Here is a 19,811-nt window from a genome sequence, read left to right on the forward strand (position 1 = left end):
CATCACACCTGCGACGTTTGGGAGAGATTGGATATTGTGTTTTTGAGTGACAGCAGATTACTGCTTTTTGGCGAGTGATTGAAACTCCAAGTGCCGCCATGACCACCCCGTTTCCCTGAATGTACAAAGCTTCGCAATTTAACATCACAAAGGTCTTTAGATTCCACAAACTTCAGATCGGTCCAATCTGATGAAATCCCTTGGAGGAGTTCGTCAAAGTATGAAGCCTGAAAAGAGGGGAAAATGTCGCCAAAATTACACATTAATTTTAAAATGGCTGACTTCCTGTTGGATTTTGGATATTGCTCCAAGAGACTTTTTTGTCCATCTTGATATCTCCTATAAGCTTACCAGGTTTCAGACTCATACATAAAACACAGAGCTGGGGCTGATGTTTTGAAATGTTTTAGGGGGCGCTGTGGAGCCATTTTGCGCTATTCAATGAAAATGATCACATAACAACAAAGCCTTAAGCACATTGGAGGGGTGCGCCAAATTTCAAGACTTTTTAAACTTTCCAAGCCCCTCAAAAGCCACTTCATTTTTCATGGTGAACAGCGTTGCCACCAGGGTGCGCCGTTCAGTTTAAAGTCACAATTTTCGCACTGCAGCATCATGAAGGACTGATGGTGATATTCACCGCTTTTGAGGTGGCCACGATGAACCTGTGAAAATCAGTACAACAAAATTAAAGACATGACATTTCCTGTTGCCACTAGGTGGCGCTGTCCGTATTTCCGACAATGGGCAGATCAATCTGTTCAGGGCGGGTCTGACATCATGCCTGTAAAGTCTGGTACTGATCAGACTGGATTTCATTGAGTTATACTAATTTGTTTCTTCATGGCGTGACATCAAAGTTCGCCATGCTGCTGGGGTCACACCCTTTTGCGAAAACTCACAGTTTTCACTGTAACCCAAGACCAACTCCTTAAGGCTTTCCTGGAGAAATTTGAGGCTGCAGATGTCACCCATCACAATACTGTACCCCAAAGTGTAAAACATGACATTTCCTGTTCCCACTAGGTGGCGCTGTCCTTGATGTCAAATATGGCAGTTGAAATATGTTCAGGGGTGGAGCCTTATCATATGTGTTCACTTTGGTCAAGGTCAGAAAATGTATGACAAAATGAGAGGCAATAAGATTTTCATGGCGAGTCATCGAAATTCGCCATGGCGCCACGGCCTCATGGTATTGTGAAAACTCAAAAGCTCCGCAATTTAACATGGCACAAGGGTGTAGTTGACACTGACCAAATATGAAGGTTATGAAATCAAACCCCAAGGAGGAGTTCGCAAAAGTTCGAGGCATGGAAATGGCAAAATTAGAGCCAAAATGTCACCTTCTCTTCCAAATGGCGGACTTCCTGTTGGGTTTGCGTCAATGGGCCCACTGACTTTTTTGTTCGTCTTGGCATGATACACATGTGTGCCAAATTTCATACATGTAGCTCAAACGATGTGGTCGTAGGGCTGCATTTAACAAGGCATAGGTGGCGCTCTAGAGCCATTTCCCAGTGCTCATATGTAAAACCATTAAAATACAAAATTTTTCACCAGACCTGGCATGTGTGCAAAATTTCATGAGTTTTTGAGCATGTTTAGGCCCTCAAAAAGGCCCTTGTTTCGCCTGAATAATAATAATAATAATAATAATAATAAGAAACGGAGCAGATACAATAGGGCCTTCGCACTCTCGGTGCTCGGGCCCTAATAATAATAATAATAATAATAAAAAACAGAGCAATTACAATAGGGCCTTCGCACTGTCAGTGCTCGGGCCCTAATTAAAGCTGCAAGCAGCGTTATGAGGGCCCTCGCACCCCCGGCGCGTCGAGCCACGCCCAACACCTAAAACCAGCACGTCCGATCTGATGTCACATTGATGGAATTCATGCATTTAACCACCAGCTAACATTTCAACTCATTCATTCATGATTAGTTAGTCATTCCACTAGGTGGGGCTCTAACCATTATGTACAAATGGCATAACAAACATTTCCGAGCTCGAGTCTCATCACGCCTATGAGCTTTGGGAGAGATTGGACATTGTGTTTTTGAGTGACAGCAGATTACTGCTTTTTGGCGAGTGATTGAAACTCCACGTGCCGCCATGACCACCCCGTTTCCCTGAATGTAAAAAGCTTCGCAATTTAACATCACAAAGGTCTTTAGATTCCACACACAGGAGATCGCATCAATCTGATGAAATCCCTTGGAGGAGTTCGCCAAAGAACGGTGCCTGGAAAGAGGGGAAAATGTTGCCAAAATTGCACATTAATTTTAAAATGGCTGACTTCCTGTTGGATTTGGGATATTGCTCCAAGAGACTTTTTTGTACATCTTGATATCTCCTATAAGCTTACCAGGTTTCAGACTCATACATAAAACACAGAGCTGGGGCTGTGGTTTTGAAATTTTGTAGGGGGCGCTGTGGAGCCATTTCGCGCTATTCAATAAAAATGATCACATGACAACAAAGCCTTCATCCATTTGGAGGGGTGTGCTAAATTTAAAGCCTCTATATACTTTCCAAGCCCCTCAAAAGCCACTTCATCTTTCATGTTGAACCGCCTTGCCACCAGGGTGCGCCGTTCAGTGTAAAGTCACAATTTTTGCACCGAAGCATCACGAGGGACTGATGGTGATATTCACCGCTTTTGAGGTGGCCACGATGAACCTGTGAAAATCAGTACAACAAAATTAAAGCCATGACATTTCCTGTGGCCACTAGGTGGCGCTGTCCGTATTTCCGACAATGGGCACATCAATCTGTTCAGGGCGGGTCTGACATCATGCCTGTAAAGTCTGGTACTGATCAGACTGGATTTCATTGAGTTATACTAATTTGTTTCTTCATGGCGTGACATCAAAGTTCGCCATGCTGCTGGGGTCACACCCTTTTGCGAAAAGTCACAGTTTTCACTGTAACCCAAGACCAACTCCTTAAGGCTTTCCTGGAGAAATTTGAGGCTGCAGGTGTCACCCATCACTATACTGTACCCCAAAGTGTAAAACATGACATTTCCTGTTCCCACTAGGTGGCGCTGTCCCTGGTGTCAAATATGGCAGTTGAAATATGTTCAGGGGTGGAGCCTTATCATATGTGTTCACTTTGGTCAAGGTCAGAAAATGTATGACAAAATGAGAGGCAATAAGATTTTCATGGCGAGTCATCGAAATTCGCCATGGCGCCACGGCCTCATAGTATTGTGAAAACTCAAAAGCTCCGCAATTTAACATGGCACAAGGGTGTAGTTGACACTGTCCAAATTTGAAGTTTTTAGGACCAAATCCCAAGGAGGAGTTCGTTAAAGTACAAGGCATGGAAACAGTAAAATCATAGCCAAAATGTCACCTTCAATCCAAAATGGCGGACTTCCTGTTGGGTTTAGGACATTGCCATAATAGACTTTTTTGTTCGACTCTGAACGTTATATAGGAGTACCGACTTTCAAACTTGTAGGCCATACCCATACCGGGGGCTCGCGTTTTTCATTTTTCTAGGTGGCGCTACTGAGCTAATTTTCCCTGGCCATGTCTGAGAACATTAAAATACGTAAATTTTCACCAGACCTGACGCGTGCGCAAAATTTCATGAGTTTTCGAGCATGTTTAGGCCCTCAAAAGGCCGATTCATTTGCCGGAATAATAATAATAATAATAATTAAAGCTGCAAGCAGCGTTATGAGGGCCCTCGCACCCCCGGCTCGTCGAGCCACGCCCAACACGTAAAACCAGCATCTCCGATCTGATGTCACATTGATTGAATTCATGCATTTAACCACCAGCTAACAATTCATCTCATTCAATCATGATTATAGTTGTCCCACTAGGTGGTGCTCTAACCATTACTGACAAATGGCATAACAAACATTTCCTAGCTCGAGTCTCATCACGCCTATGAGCTTTGGGAGAGATTGGACATTGTGTTTTTGAGTGACAGCATATTACTGCTTTTTGGCGAGTGATTGAAACTCCACGTGCCGCCATGACAACCCCGTTTCCCTGAATGTAAAAAGCTTCGCAATTTAACATCACAAAGGTCTTTAGATTCCACACACAGGAGATTGCATCAATCTGATGAAATCCCTTGCAGGAGTACGTCAAAGCACGGTGCCTGAAAAGAGGGGAAAATGTTGCCAAAATTGCACATTAATTTTAAAATGGCTGACTTCCTGTTGGATTTGGGATATTGCTCCAAGAGACTTTTTTTGTACATCTTGATATCTCCTATAAGCCTACCAGGTTTCAGATTCATACATAAAACACAGAGCTGGGGCTGTGGTTTTGAAATTTTGTAGGGGGCGCTGTGGAGCCATTTTGGGATATTCAATGAAAATGATCACATGACAACAAAGCCTTCATTACATTGGAGGTGTGTGCCAAATTTCAAGCCTCTATAAACTTGCCAAGACCCTCAAAAGCCACTTCATCTTTCATGGTGAACAGCGTTGCCACCAGGGTGCGCCGTTCAGTTTAAAGTCACAATGTTTGCACTGAAGCATCACGAGGGACTGATGGTGATATTCACCGCTTTTGAGGTGGCCACGATGAACCTGTGAAAATCAGTACAACAAAATTAAAGCCATGACATTTCCTGTTGCCACTAGGTGGCGCTGTCCGTATTTCTGACAATGGGCACATCAATCTGTTCAGGGCGAGTCTGACATCATGCCTGTAAAGTCTGGTACTGATCAGGCTGGATTTCATTGAGTTATACTAATTTGTTTCTTCATGGCGTGACATCAAAGTTCGCCATGCTGCTGGGGTCACACCCTTTTGCGAAAAGTCACAGTTTTCACTGTAACCCAAGACCAACTCCTTAAGGCTTTCCTTGAGAAATTTGAGGCTGCAGATGTCACCCATCACAATACTGTACCCCAAAGTGTAAAACATGACATTTCCTGTTCCCACTAGGTGGCGCTGTCCTTGATGTCAAATATGGCAGTTGAAATATGTTCAGGGGTGGAGCCTTATCATATGTGTTCACTTTGGTCAAGGTCAGAAAATGTATGACAAAATGAGAGGCAATAAGATTTTCATGGCGAGTCATCGAAATTCGCCATGGCGCCACGGCCTCATAGTATTGTGAAAACTCAAAAGCTCCGCAATTTAACATGGCACAAGGGTGTAGTTGACACTGACCAAATATGAAGGTTATGAAATCAAACCCCAAGGAGGAGTTCGCAAAAGTTCGAGGCATGGAAATGGCAAAATTAGAGCCAAAATGTCACCTTCTCTTCCAAATGGCGGACTTCCTGTTGGGTTTGCGTCAATGGGCCCACAGACTTTTTTGTTCGTCTTGGCATGATACACATGTGTGCCAAATTTCATACATGTAGCACAAACGATGTGGTCGTAGGGCTGCATTTAACAAGGCATAGGTGGCGCTCTAGAGCCATTTCCCAGTGCTCATATGTAAAACCATTAAAATACAAAATTTTTCACCAGACCTGGCATGTGTGCAAAATTTCATGAGTTTTTGAGCATGTTTAGGCCCTCAAAAAGGCCCTTGTTTCGCCTGAATAATAATAATAATAATAATTAAAGCTGCAAGCAGCGTTATGAGGGCCCTCGCACCCCGGCGTGTCGAGCCACGCCCAACACCTAAAACCAGCACGTCCGATGTGATGTCACATTGATGGAATTCATGCATTTAACCACCAGCTAACAATTCAACTCATTCATTCATGATTAGTTAGTCGTTCCACTAGGTGGCGCTCTAACCATTATGTACAAATGGCATAACAAACACTTCCAAGCTCGAGTCTCATCACACCTGAGACGTTTGGGAGAGATTGGACATTGTGTTTTTGAGTGACAGCAGATTACTGCTTTTTGGCGAGTGATTCAAACTCTAAGTGCCACCATAACCACCCCGTTTCCCTGGACGTAAAAAGCTTCGCAATTTAACATCACAAAGGTCTTTAGATTCCACACACTGGAGAATGGTTCAATATGATGAAATCCCTTGGAGGAGTTCGTCAAAGTATGAAGCCTGAAAAGAGGGGAAAATGTCGCCAAAATTACACATTAATTTTAAAATGGCTGACTTCCTGTTGGATTTGGGATATTGCTCCAAGAGACTTTTTTGTACATCTTGATATTTTCCATAAGCTTACCAGGTTTCAGACTCATAAATGAAACACAGAGCTGGGGCTGATGTTTTGAAATTTTGTAGGGGGCGCTGTGGAGCAATTTCGCGCTATTCAATGAAAATGATCACATGACAACAAAGCCTACATCCATTTGGAGGTGTGTGCCAAATTTCAAGCCTCTATAAACTTTCCAAGCCCCTCAAAAGCCACTTCATCTTTCATGGTGAACCGCGTTGCCACCAGGGTGCGCCGTTCAGTTTAAAGTCACAATTTTTGCACTGAAGCATCACGAGGGACTGATGGTGATATTCACCGCTTTTGAGGTGGCCAAGATGAATCTGTGAAAATCAGTACAACAAAATTAAAGCCATGACATTTCCTGTTGCCACTAGGTGGCGCTGTCCGTATTTCCGACAATGGGCACATCAATCTGTTCAGGGCGGGTCTGACATCATGCCTGTAAAGTCTGGTACTGATCAGACTGGATTTCATTGAGTTATACTAATTTGTTTCTTCATGGCGTGACATTAAAGTTCGCCACGCCGCTGGGGTCACACCCTTTTGCGAAAAGTCACAGTTTTCACTGTAACCCAAGACCAACTCCTTAAGGCTTTTCTGGAGAAATTTGAGGCTGCAGATGTCACCCATCACTATACTGTACCCCAAAGTGTAAAACATGACATTTCCTGTTCCCACTAGGTGGCGCTGTCCCTTATGTCAAATATGGCAGTTGAAATATGTTCAGGGGTGGAGCCTTATCATATGTGTGCTCTTTGGTCAAGGTCAGAAAATGTATGACAAAATGAGAGGCAATAAGATTTTCATGGCGAGTCATCGAAATTCGCCATGGCGCCACGGCCTCATAGTATTGTGAAAACTCAAAAGCTCCGCAATTTAACATGGCACAAGGGTGTAGTTGACACTGTCCAAATTTGAAGCTTATAGGACCAAATCCCAAGGAGGAGTTCGTTAAAGTTCGAGGCATGGAAACGGTAAAATCAGAGCCAAAATGTCACCTTCAATCCAAAATGGCGGACTTCCTGTTGGGTTTAGGACATTGCCATAATAGACTTTTTTGTTCGACTCTGAAAGTTATATAGGTGTACCGACTTTCAAACATGTAGGTCATACCCATACCGGGGGCTCGCGTTTTTCATTTTTCTAGGTGGCGCTACTGAGCTAATTTTCCCTGGCCATGTCTGGGAACATTAAAATACGTAAATTTTCACCAGACCTGACGCGTGTGCAAAATGTCATGAGTTTTCGAGCATGTTTAGGCCCTCAAACGGCCAATTCATTTGCCGAAATAATAATAATAATAATAATAAACAGAGCAATTACAATAGGGCCTTCGCACTGTCAGTGCTCGGGCCCTAATAATAATAATAATAATAAGAAACGGAGCAGATACAATAGGGCCTTCGCACTCTCGGTGCTCGGGCCCTAATTAAAGCTGCAAGCAGCGTTATGAGGGCCCTCGCACCCCCGGCGCGTCGAGCCACGCCCAACACCTACAACCAGCACGTCCGATCTGATGTCACATTGATGGAATTCATGCATTTAACCACCAGCTAACATTTCAACTCATTCATTCATGATTAGTTAGTCGTTCCACTAGGTGGCGCTCTAACCATTATGTACAAATGGCATAACAAACACTTCCGAGCTCGAGTCTCATCACACCTGAGACGTTTGGGAGAGATTGGACATTGTGTTTTTGAGTGACAGCAGATTACTGCTTTTTGGCGAGTGATTCAAACTCTAAGTGCCACCATAACCACCCCGTTTCACTGAACGTAAAAAGCTTCGCAATTTAGTATCACAAAGGTCTTTAGATTCCACACACTGGAGATTGGTTCAATATGATGAAATCCCTTGGAGGAGTTCGTCAAAGAACGGTGCCTGGAAAGAGGGGAAAATGTTGCCAAAATTACACATTAATTTTAAAATGGCTGACTTCCTGTTGGATTTGGGATATTGCACCAAGAGACTTTTTTGTACATCTTGATATCTCCTATAAGCTTACCAGGTTTCAGAATCATACATAGAACACAGAGCAGGGGCTGTGGTTTTGAAATTTTGTAGGGGGCGCTGTGGAGCCATTTCGCGCTATTCAATGAAAATGATCACATGCCAACAAAGCGTTCATCCATTTGGAGGTGTGTGCCAAATTTCAAGCCTCTATAAACTTGCCAAGACCCTCAAAAGCCACTTCATCTTTCATGGTGAACAGCGTTGCCACCAGGGTGCGCCGTTCAGTTTAAAGTCACAATTTTTGCACTGAAGCATCACGAGGGACTGATGGTGATATTCACCGCTTTTGAGGTGGCCAAGATGAACCTGTGAAAATCAGTACAACAAAATTAAAGCCATGACATTTCCTGTTGCCACTAGGTGGCGCTGTCCGTATTTCCGACAATGGGCACATCAATCTGTTCAGGGCGGGTCTGACATCATGCCTGTAAAGTCTGGTACTGATCAGACTGGATTTCATTGAGTTATACTAATTTGTTTCTTCATGGCGTGACATCAAAGTTCGCCATGCTGCTCGGGTCACACCCTTTCACGAAAAGTCACAGTTTTCACTGTAACCCAAGACCAACTCCTTAAGGGTTTCCTGGAGAAATTTGAGGCTGCAGATGTCACCCATCACTATACTGTACCCCAAAGTGTAAAACATGACATTTCCTGTTCCCACTAGGTGGCGCTGTCCTTGATGTCAAATATGGCAGTTGAAATATGTTCAGGGGTGGAGCCTTATCATATGTGTGCTCTTTGGTCCAGATCGGAACATGTATGACAGAATGAGAGGCAATAAGATTTTCATGGCGAGTCATCGAAATTCGCCATGGCGCCACGGCCTCATAGTATTGTGAAAACTCAAAAGCTCCGCAATTTAACATGGCACAAGGGTGTAGTTGACACTGTCCAAATTTGAAGTTTATAGGACCAAATCCCAAGGAGGAGTTCGTTAAAGTACAAGGCATGGAAACGGTAAAATCAGAGCCAAAATGTCACCTTCAATCCAAAATGGCGGACTTCCTGTTGGGTTTGCGTCAATGGGCCCACTGACTTTTTTGTTTGTCTTGGCATGATACACATGTGTGCCAAATTTCATACATGTAGCCCAAACGATGTGGTCGTAGGGCTGCATTTAACAAGGCATAGGTGGCGCTGTAGAGCCATTTCCCAGTGCTCATATGTAAAACCATTAAAATACAAAATTTTTCACCAGACCTGGCATGTGTGCAAAATTTCATGAGTTTTTGAGCATGTTTAGGCCCTCAAAAAGGCCCTTGTTTGGGGTGAATAATAATAATAATAATAATAATAATAATAATAATAATAATAATTAAAGCTGCAAGCAGCGTTATGAGGGCCCTCGCACCCCATCGCGTCGAGCTACGCCCAACACCTACAACCAGCACGTCCGATCTGATGTCACATTGATGGAATTCATGCATTCAACCACCAGCTAACATTTCATCTCATTCAATCATGATTATAGTCGTTCCACTAGGTGGCACTCTAACCATTACTGACAAATGGCATAACAAACATTTCCGAGCTCGAGTCTCATCACGCCTGCGACCTTTGGGACATATTGGACATTTTGATTTTGAGTGACAGCAGATTACTGCTTTTTGGCGAGTGATTGAAACTCCACGTGCCACCATGACAACCCCGTTTCCCTGAACGGGGGGGGCAAGTGACACTGTTGAAAAGGTTAGACTGAGACAAAAGATCATTTGAAGTTTTTTGAATGTCCCTCATGATTTCAATAAATACCTGTGCTACTGGTTTTTAAGCCACTTTGCTTTTAGCAAACGAGAAGAGGAGAGCTTTGGATTTTAACATTCTGAGGATTCGAGGACATTATTTTAGACCACTATAACAAACATCACAAGAGATTATTTTTGAAAAACCCTGCCCTTGTGCAATTCTTGGTAAGTTTTATTTGTTGTAAATTGAATTTTATTTTTGGTGTAAAACCACATTTTAAATTTCAGTAACAGAATTTACTTTGTATTTAAGTTATTTTTTTATTGTTTGTGGGAGGGGTACCGGTGAAAAGTCTTTGGTTTGGTTTTCTGTTTTAGTGAATTTGGGCCATTAAGCCATTTTGTGGTCTTTTTTGAAAGACTGAAATCTGTGAAAGCTAGGCCGGGTAATTAGCCACTGATTTCTTATTACAAGTAAAGCACAACATGAATATAATGAAATACATGAAGTGTGGAACATTTTTGGCTGGTTTATGTGTGTTTAGCAGATTTTAAGCAGTTTAGTAACTGCTATTTCAATCATGCTTGTTTCTGCTGTCTTTGGTAGTTTTAGAAATGGTTTATATGACCATTTAGCTAAAATTATAAGGCTTCTGTGGATACTACGTGATATTTGCATGAAAGGTGTGATACATGGAGGTTTTTGCATAACTCTTGAGCCACAGTACTGGTGGCTATAGAGCGTAAGAGGATAATTGTAATTTTTCACATAGCTGTGATTTGTTGTGCGTTCAATCCTTTTCTTTAAGCAAATTTGAGCAGCAGACAGCAAGAGTTGGTGAGCATTATCTTAATGTCATACATTGACTAATTTACACCTTCATTCTGGATGTGTAAAGCGCTTTGGGGTCCTTAGGGACTAGTAAAGCGATATAGAAATACAGGCCATTTACCATTTATATATATGTTTTGTGTTTTTTGAATGAATGTAATTGCATTACTGATCATTATTGTGAACTAACTACATGTTTATGTGTAAGTAAAGTCTCTTTGATGCTCTCATGTTTGTATATTGTTTGAATGTTGTGTAAAATGTAACTAATTAACCTCATACTTTATCATAAATAGAGAATGGCATATGCTTCCCCAACGAAGTTTGCTGGGATTAATGATCCTGAAGTTGAATCATTGCGTCAAGAATTTCAACTATCAACTGTAAGTAACAAATATTTCTTAAATTTTATTTATAGTGTAGAAAAATTTGTTTTTACGCTACATTACCTGTTACAGAGCTGGGCAGGATGCTGTGTTTAGTGTTTCTTGTGTTTGTTTGTTTGTTTGTTTGCTCTTTCATATAAGTCACTGTTAACCCTTGTGCCATACTGGGGCCTTTTTGGGTCCCCAGGGTGATCAACGTAAGTTTTTTAAAGGATGGCACAAGGTTAAGCTGAGACTTTTATACAGCTGTTGTTGTGATCTGGCACTACAAACATTACATTGTAGCGGCAGCATAGATTGAAGCGAATAACTGTTTTCTAATTTTGTTATGATCCAAAATATTTTGTAATTTCAGTATGCCTGCTTGGACCCAGGGGTCAGCAGAGAGGATCTATATACAAGGTGCTTGCAACTTCATGCCAAGGCAATGGACCTCTTGGTTCGGCAGGTGCGGCTCAGGCGTGCAGCCGAAAGAAAGATTTCTGTTTTAAAAGAACAGCTGGATGCTGAAAAAGAAATGCTGAATAACACTGCCCAGGAGCTGGATGCATTGCAAGCTTCGATTACATTCGCACGTGATGGTAAGTCTTAATGTATTGTTTGGATGGTATAAACAGTGAATGTTGGCTTCAGTGTCTTATTTTAAGAAATGGGACTTAGAAAAAATACTCTATGAATTACTATTGAACGACTGTCTACATACAAATAAACATGAATGCGAATTATTTATTTTAGTTTATGATAAATCATTTGGAGAAAATATTAAATCCATGATTAGTATCATGTTTTGTTTTCTTCATTTGTGATTTTATAAGGATTAGATATATGCAAATGTCTGTTTTACCCATGTATATTTGTTAAAGTTGTTTATAAATACTAACTGTCAAAAAATATTATTTGTTTTTGTTTTGTTCAGATGTGACAGAGGCCACCACTCAGACAGACGAAGACTTGTGACAGATGTTTTATAATAATGCTAAGTTTTCTTAGATTAATATATTTTTTCACATTTGACCCAAAGTGGCATGTTTTAGGTCACTTTGGGTAATTTTTAATTCAGAAATAGGTGTGGTGAGACAGTTAGTGGTAGAGACTATCAATGGCTGTCTTTTGTTTTCATGTGTGAAGGGGAAGCGGGGGGGGGCAAACTTGAGGTCACACTGTTGAAATGAATAAGTTGTAAGGCTGTGAAACCAAGGTGACAACAGCTATGGAAATTAGTGTACTGCTGAATAAAGATTTTAACTACTCAATTTTTTTACAATTGCTTTATAAATACTGTGAATACTCAACTGTGAAAAATATTGTTTTGGTTTGTTTTGTACATATGTGACAGAGGACTCCAGTCAGACAGACAAAGAGTTGTGACAGATGTGTAAATATTTTATAATAAATGTTCCTGTTTTAAATTTTGGTTTTCTTTGACTGTTTATTCATCCTTATGGTATATGTGTTATTAGTTTAAATTCTACAACTCTACAAGTTTAAAAAAAGAGATGTATGAAGACTAAGAGGAGGATGAAACTTTTTCACATTAAATGTTTAATAATAACAAGTATTGTGAATAGGAAATAAGTTTCTAACATAATTGTTTATGAATCAAGATTTATAAAACACTAGTGGTGTCACTGGTGTCATTTTGGCTTTAAAATAAAAAAAAGCGAACTTATGTTTTATGAACAATTTGATGTTTTGATAATAACTAATAACTCCTTTCAATGTCACTGATAGTTTTAAAGACATTACTATTAAAATGTATAAATTACACTTGAAAGCTGTACACTAGTTGATTGTCAGTGTTTGTAAGTTTTTCAAGCTTTCTCTTTCTTGAAAGCTACTTCATTTTCCATGTCGAATGGCTATGTTGCAACACAACAGAGAGGAGAAGCTGAAATATATTTTTTCATATTTATGTATTCTTCTCATTCTCTAGTTGTTCTATTAAGATTCCTGTATTTTGTTGATATAAACCTAAACACTATGCTATTGCACTGCCAATGTATTAAACAGAAGCTCAATATGAACAGTAAGGAACAAGACTTGCCGTTAATCCTTAGAGCTATGGAAGATTTGTGTAGATAACTCGTGCTGGTTTTTCACCAGAATGAACTATTCTTCTTTGTTTGTCATTGACATCAATGAAGATGCTAAATAACAGTCTTTTGCTACCAAATTGATTTAACCTTCGTTGTGTCTATTCGTTGTGGGCCTTTCAATGATCTCGCAGTTTGGCAGATTCAGCCTGATTAACTGACAGAAAAACACAGAGACCACACGATAAAATCCACTGCCAATTATTCCAACAGTCTTTCACCATTCTCTGATACTGTACTTCTGAAGGAACTTTGGCTTATGCTGCTTTTTCATTTGACTGTTTTGGTTTTACGATATTTCTGCTAATTTCTTATGATTTGACAGCATCAGGTACTTGCTAAGCTTTCTTACTTTTATATGCTGTCACCCACTGGGACTGTGACCTAAAGTGACCCAAAAGTGGCATGTTTTAGGTCACTTTGGGTAATTGTTAATTCAGAATTAGGTGTGGTGAGACAGTTGGTGGCAGAGACTATCAATGGCTGTCTTTTGTTTTCATGTGTGAAGGGCAAGCAAGGGGGGGGCAAGTGACACTGTTGAAAAGGTTAGACTGAGACAAAAGATCATTTGAAGTTTTTTGAATGTCCCTCATGATTTCAATAAATACCTGTGCTACTGGTTTTTAAGCCACTTTGCTTTTAGCAAACGAGAAGAGGAGAGCTTTGGATTTTAACATTCTGAGGATTCGAGGACATTATTTTAGACCACTATAACAAACATCACAAGAGATTATTTTTGAAAAACCCTGCCCTTGTGCAATTCTTGGTAAGTTTTATTTGTTGTAAATTGAATTTTATTTTTGGTGTAAAACCACATTTTAAATTTCAGTAACAGAATTTACTTTGTATTTAAGTTATTTTTTTATTGTTTGTGGGAGGGTTACCGGTGAAAAGTCTTTGGTTTGGTTTTCTGTTTTAGTGAATTTGGGCCATTAAGCCATTTTGTGGTCTTTTTTGAAAGACTGAAATCTGTGAAAGCTAGGCCGGGTAATTAGCCACTGATTTCTTATTACAAGTAAAGCACAACATGAATATAATGAAATACATGAAGTGTGGAACATTTTTGGCTGGTTTATGTGTGTTTAGCAGATTTTAAGCAGTTTAGTAACTGCTATTTCAATCATGCTTGTTTCTGCTGTCTTTGGTAGTTTTAGAAATGGTTTATATGACCATTTAGCTAAAATTATAAGGCTTCTGTGGATACTACGTGATATTTGCATGAAAGGTGTGATACATGGAGGTTTTTGCATAACTCTTGAGCCACAGTACTGGTGGCTATAGAGCGTAAGAGGATAATTGTAATTTTTCACATAGCTGTGATTTGTTGTGCGTTCAATCCTTTTCTTTAAGCAAATTTGAGCAGCAGACAGCAAGAGTTGGTGAGCATTATCTTAATGTCATACATTGACTAATTTACACCTTCATTCTGGATGTGTAAAGCGCTTTGGGGTCCTTAGGGACTAGTAAAGCGATATAGAAATACAGGCCATTTACCATTTATATATATGTTTTGTGTTTTTTGAATGAATGTAATTGCATTACTGATCATTATTGTGAACTAACTACATGTTTATGTGTAAGTAAAGTCTCTTTGATGCTCTCATGTTTGTATATTGTTTGAATGTTGTGTAAAATGTAACTAATTAACCTCATACTTTATCATAAATAGAGAATGGCATATGCTTCCCCAACGAAGTTTGCTGGGATTAATGATCCTGAAGTTGAATCATTGCGTCAAGAATTTCAACTATCAACTGTAAGTAACAAATATTTCTTAAATTTTATTTATAGTGTAGAAAAATTTGTTTTTACGCTACATTACCTGTTACAGAGCTGGGCAGGATGCTGTGTTTAGTGTTTCTTGTGTTTGTTTGTTTGTTTGTTTGCTCTTTCATATAAGTCACTGTTAACCCTTGTGCCATACTGGGGCCTTTTTGGGTCCCCAGGGTGATCAACGTAAGTTTTTTAAAGGATGGCACAAGGTTAAGCTGAGACTTTTATACAGCTGTTGTTGTGATCTGGCACTACAAACATTACATTGTAGCGGCAGCATAGATTGAAGCGAATAACTGTTTTCTAATTTTGTTATGATCCAAAATATTTTGTAATTTCAGTATGCCTGCTTGGACCCAGGGGTCAGCAGAGAGGATCTATATACAAGGTGCTTGCAACTTCATGCCAAGGCAATGGACCTCTTGGTTCGGCAGGTGCGGCTCAGGCGTGCAGCCGAAAGAAAGATTTCTGTTTTAAAAGAACAGCTGGATGCTGAAAAAGAAATGCTGAATAACACTGCCCAGGAGCTGGATGCATTGCAAGCTTCGATTACATTCGCACGTGATGGTAAGTCTTAATGTATTGTTTGGATGGTATAAACAGTGAATGTTGGCTTCAGTGTCTTATTTTAAGAAATGGGACTTAGAAAAAATACTCTATGAATTACTATTGAACGACTGTCTACATACAAATAAACATGAATGCGAATTATTTATTTTAGTTTATGATAAATCATTTGGAGAAAATATTAAATCCATGATTAGTATCATGTTTTGTTTTCTTCATTTGTGATTTTATAAGGATTAGATATATGCAAATGTCTGTTTTACCCATGTATATTTGTTAAAGTTGTTTATAAATACTAACTGTCAAAAAATATTATTTGTTTTTGTTTTGTTCAGATGTGACAGAGGCCACCACTCAGACAGACGAAGACTTGTGACAGATGTTTTATAATAATGCTAAGTTTTCTTAGATTAATATATTTTTTCACATTTGACCCAAAGTGGCATGTTTTAGGTCACTTTGGGTAATTTTTAATTCAGAAATAGGTGTGGTGAGACAGTTAGTGGTAGAGACTATCAATGGCTGTCTTTTGTTTTCATGTGTGAAGGGGAAGCGGGGGGGGGGGGGGGGGGGGGGGGAGAAGCTGTTAAAACTGTCTATTGAGAAGGTCAAGATGTGGACTACAGATGTGGAAATTAGTGCCCTGCCGATTAAAGCTTTTAACTACTAAAGGGGAAAAAAGGTCTTGACTACTGTTTGTTGTGTTTCCAGACTGTTTTTAATTAAAACATGAAAGCAACTTTGCTGTCCATTTTGACAGCTTCTTTTAGTTTGACTGCAAGTATCCTCTGTAGTTGAATGAAGTTTACCCTGACATGCCCTGGCATGCCCGAGACTCTGGAATAATCTTCATTGATTGTGTTTTTTAAATTATGTTGACATATTGTATTTCTCATACATATTGACATATTGGCATATATCACGGCTAATCCATGTAATTAGAGCTCATCCAGATATTGGCTTCATTTTTATATAATAGGAAGAAATTGAGTAATGCTGCTTAATTGTTGTAATAATTATTGGTTATTTTGTTTAAAGCCAACAACAAACAACCAGTGATGTAGAAAAGTATAACCCCTCACCTTTCCCCCTTTGTTTTTGTGTTGTTCAGATGTGACAGAGGCCACCACTCAGACAGACGAAGACTTGTGACAGATGTTTTATAATAATGCTAAGTTTTCTTAGATTAATATATTTTTTCACATTTGACCCAAAGTGGCATGTTTTAGGTCACTTTGGGTAATTTTTAATTCAGAAATAGGTGTGGTGAGACAGTTAGTGGTAGAGACTATCAATGGCTGTCTTTTGTTTTCATGTGTGAAGGGGAAGCGGGGGGCAAACTTGAGGTCACACTGTTGAAATGAATAAGTTGTAAGGCTGTGAAACGAAGGTGAGACTGAGTCTGAGGCAAAAGATTGAATTGTGTCTTTTGGCAAAGCCAAGGGTGTGGACAACAGCTATGAAAATTAGTGTACTGCTGAATAAAGGTTTTAACTAGTCAAGGGAAAAAAGGTGTTGAGTACTGTTTATTGCATTGTAACTTCACTGGTTACTTTGTGACAGTCCCTCCCCTGTTGGCTTCTGTGATTGGATCATTTGAAGTTTTTTGAATGTCCCTCATGATTTCAATAAATACCTCTTGAGCCACAGTACTGGTGGCTATAGAGCGTAAGAGGATAATTGTAATTTTTCACATAGCTGTGATTTGTTGTGCGTTCAATCCTTTTCTTTAAGCAAATTTGAGCAGCAGACAGCAAGAGTTGGTGAGCATTATCTTAATGTCATACATTGATTAATTTACACCTTCATTCTGGATGTGTAAAACGCTTTGGGGTCCTTAGGGACTAGTAAAGCGATATAGAAATACAGGCCATTTACCATTTATATATATGTTTTGTGTTTTTTGAATGAATGTAATTGCATTACTGATCATTATTGTGAACTAACTACATGTTTATGTGTAAGTAAAGTCTCTTTGATGCTCTCATGTTTGTATATTGTTTGAATGTTGTGTAAAATGTAACTAATTAACCTCATACTTTATCATAAATAGAGAATGGCATATGCTTCCCCAACGAAGTTTGCTGGGATTAATGATCCTGAAGTTGAATCATTGCGTCAAGAATTTCAACTATCAACTGTAAGTAACAAATATTTCTTAAATTTTATTTATAGTGTAGAAAAATTTGTTTTTACGCTACATTACCTGTTACAGAGCTGGGCAGGATGCTGTGTTTAGTGTTTCTTGTGTTTGTTTGTTTGTTTGTTTGCTCTTTCATATAAGTCACTGTTAACCCTTGTGCCATACTGGGGCCTTTTTGGGTCCCCAGGGTGATCAACGTAAGTTTTTTAAAGGATGGCACAAGGTTAAGCTGAGACTTTTATACAGCTGTTGTTGTGATCTGGCACTACAAACATTACATTGTAGCGGCAGCATAGATTGAAGCGAATAACTGTTTTCTAATTTTGTTATGATCCAAAATATTTTGTAATTTCAGTATGCCTGCTTGGACCCAGGGGTCAGCAGAGAGGATCTATATACAAGGTGCTTGCAACTTCATGCCAAGGCAATGGACCTCTTGGTTCGGCAGGTGCGGCTCAGGCGTGCAGCCGAAAGAAAGATTTCTGTTTTAAAAGAACAGCTGGATGCTGAAAAAGAAATGCTGAATAACACTGCCCAGGAGCTGGATGCATTGCAAGCTTCGATTACATTCGCACGTGATGGTAAGTCTTAATGTATTGTTTGGATGGTATAAACAGTGAATGTTGGCTTCAGTGTCTTATTTTAAGAAATGGGACTTAGAAAAAATACTCTATGAATTACTATTGAACGACTGTCTACATACAAATAAACATGAATGCGAATTATTTATTTTAGTTTATGATAAATCATTTGGAGAAAATATTAAATCCATGATTAGTATCATGTTTTGTTTTCTTCATTTGTGATTTTATAAGGATTAGATATATGCAAATGTCTGTTTTACCCATGTATATTTGTTAAAGTTGTTTATAAATACTAACTGTCAAAAAATATTATTTGTTTTTGTTTTGTTCAGATGTGACAGAGGCCACCACTCAGACAGACGAAGACTTGTGACAGATGTTTTATAATAATGCTAAGTTTTCTTAGATTAATATATTTTTTCACATTTGACCCAAAGTGGCATGTTTTAGGTCACTTTGGGTAATTTTTAATTCAGAAATAGGTGTGGTGAGACAGTTAGTGGTAGAGACTATCAATGGCTGTCTTTTGTTTTCATGTGTGAAGGGGAAGCGGGGGGGGGGGGGGGGAGAAGCTGTTAAAACTGTCTATTGAGAAGGTCAAGATGTGGACTACAGATGTGGAAATTAGTGCCCTGCCGATTAAAGCTTTTAACTACTAAAGGGGAAAAAAGGTCTTGACTACTGTTTGTTGTGTTTCCAGACTGTTTTTAATTAAAACATGAAAGCAACTTTGCTGTCCATTTTGACAGCTTCTTTTAGTTTGACTGCAAGTATCCTCTGTAGTTGAATGAAGTTTACCCTGACATGCCCTGGCATGCCCGAGACTCTGGAATAATCTTCATTGATTGTGTTTTTTAAATTATGTTGACATATTGTATTTCTCATACATATTGACATATTGGCATATATCACGGCTAATTCATGTAATTAGAGCTCATCCAGATATTGGCTTCATTTTTATATAATAGGAAGAAATTGAGTAATGCTGCTTAATTGTTGTAATAATTATTGGTTATTTTGTTTAAAGCCAACAACAAACAACCAGTGATGTAGAAAAGTATAACCCCTCACCTTTCCCCCTTTGTTTTTGTTTTGTTCAGATGTGACAGAGGCCACCACTCAGACAGACGAAGACTTGTGACAGATGTTTTATAATAATGCTAAGTTTTCTTAGATTAATATATTTTTTCACATTTGACCCAAAGTGGCATGTTTTAGGTCACTTTGGGTAATTTTTAATTCAGAAATAGGTGTGGTGAGACAGTTAGTGGTAGAGACTATCAATGGCTGTCTTTTGTTTTCATGTGTGAAGGGGAAGCGGGGGGGGGGGGGGGGGGGGGGGGGAGAAGCTGTTAAAACTGTCTATTGAGAAGGTCAAGATGTGGACTACAGATGTGGAAATTAGTGCCCTGCCGATTAAAGCTTTTAACTACTAAAGGGGAAAAAAGGTCTTGACTACTGTTTGTTGTGTTTCCAGACTGTTTTTAATTAAAACATGAAAGCAACTTTGCTGTCCATTTTGACAGCTTCTTTTAGTTTGACTGCAAGTATCCTCTGTAGTTGAATGAAGTTTACCCTGACATGCCCTGGCATGCCCGAGACTCTGGAAT

At 39.4% G+C, this 19,811-nt stretch overlaps 1 protein-coding gene and 2 long non-coding RNA genes across 3 annotated transcripts in view; 2 read left to right on the plus strand and 1 right to left on the minus strand.

Annotated features, from left to right (window-relative positions):
- The window catches only part of tnfrsf21 (tumor necrosis factor receptor superfamily, member 21), a 263,648-nt gene that overhangs the window by 44,971 nt on the left and 198,866 nt on the right, over positions 1-19,811 (minus strand). The window lies entirely within an intron of this gene.
- LOC146652921 (uncharacterized) lies at positions 9,584-11,843 on the plus strand. The gene is made up of 3 exons (XR_014907656.1): positions 9,584-10,048; positions 10,952-11,038; positions 11,397-11,843. It is a non-coding gene; the product is annotated as an uncharacterized LOC146652921 (long non-coding RNA).
- Positions 13,605-15,695, plus strand: LOC146652922 (uncharacterized). The gene is made up of 3 exons (XR_014907686.1): positions 13,605-13,900; positions 14,804-14,890; positions 15,249-15,695. It is a non-coding gene; the product is annotated as an uncharacterized LOC146652922 (long non-coding RNA).

The sequence above is a fragment of the Rhamphochromis longiceps genome, linkage group LG15 (assembly GCF_057381845.1).
Source record: "Rhamphochromis longiceps isolate RC_006_pf linkage group LG15, R_longiceps_female_GT1.1, whole genome shotgun sequence".
NCBI lineage: Eukaryota > Metazoa > Chordata > Actinopteri > Cichliformes > Cichlidae > Rhamphochromis > Rhamphochromis longiceps.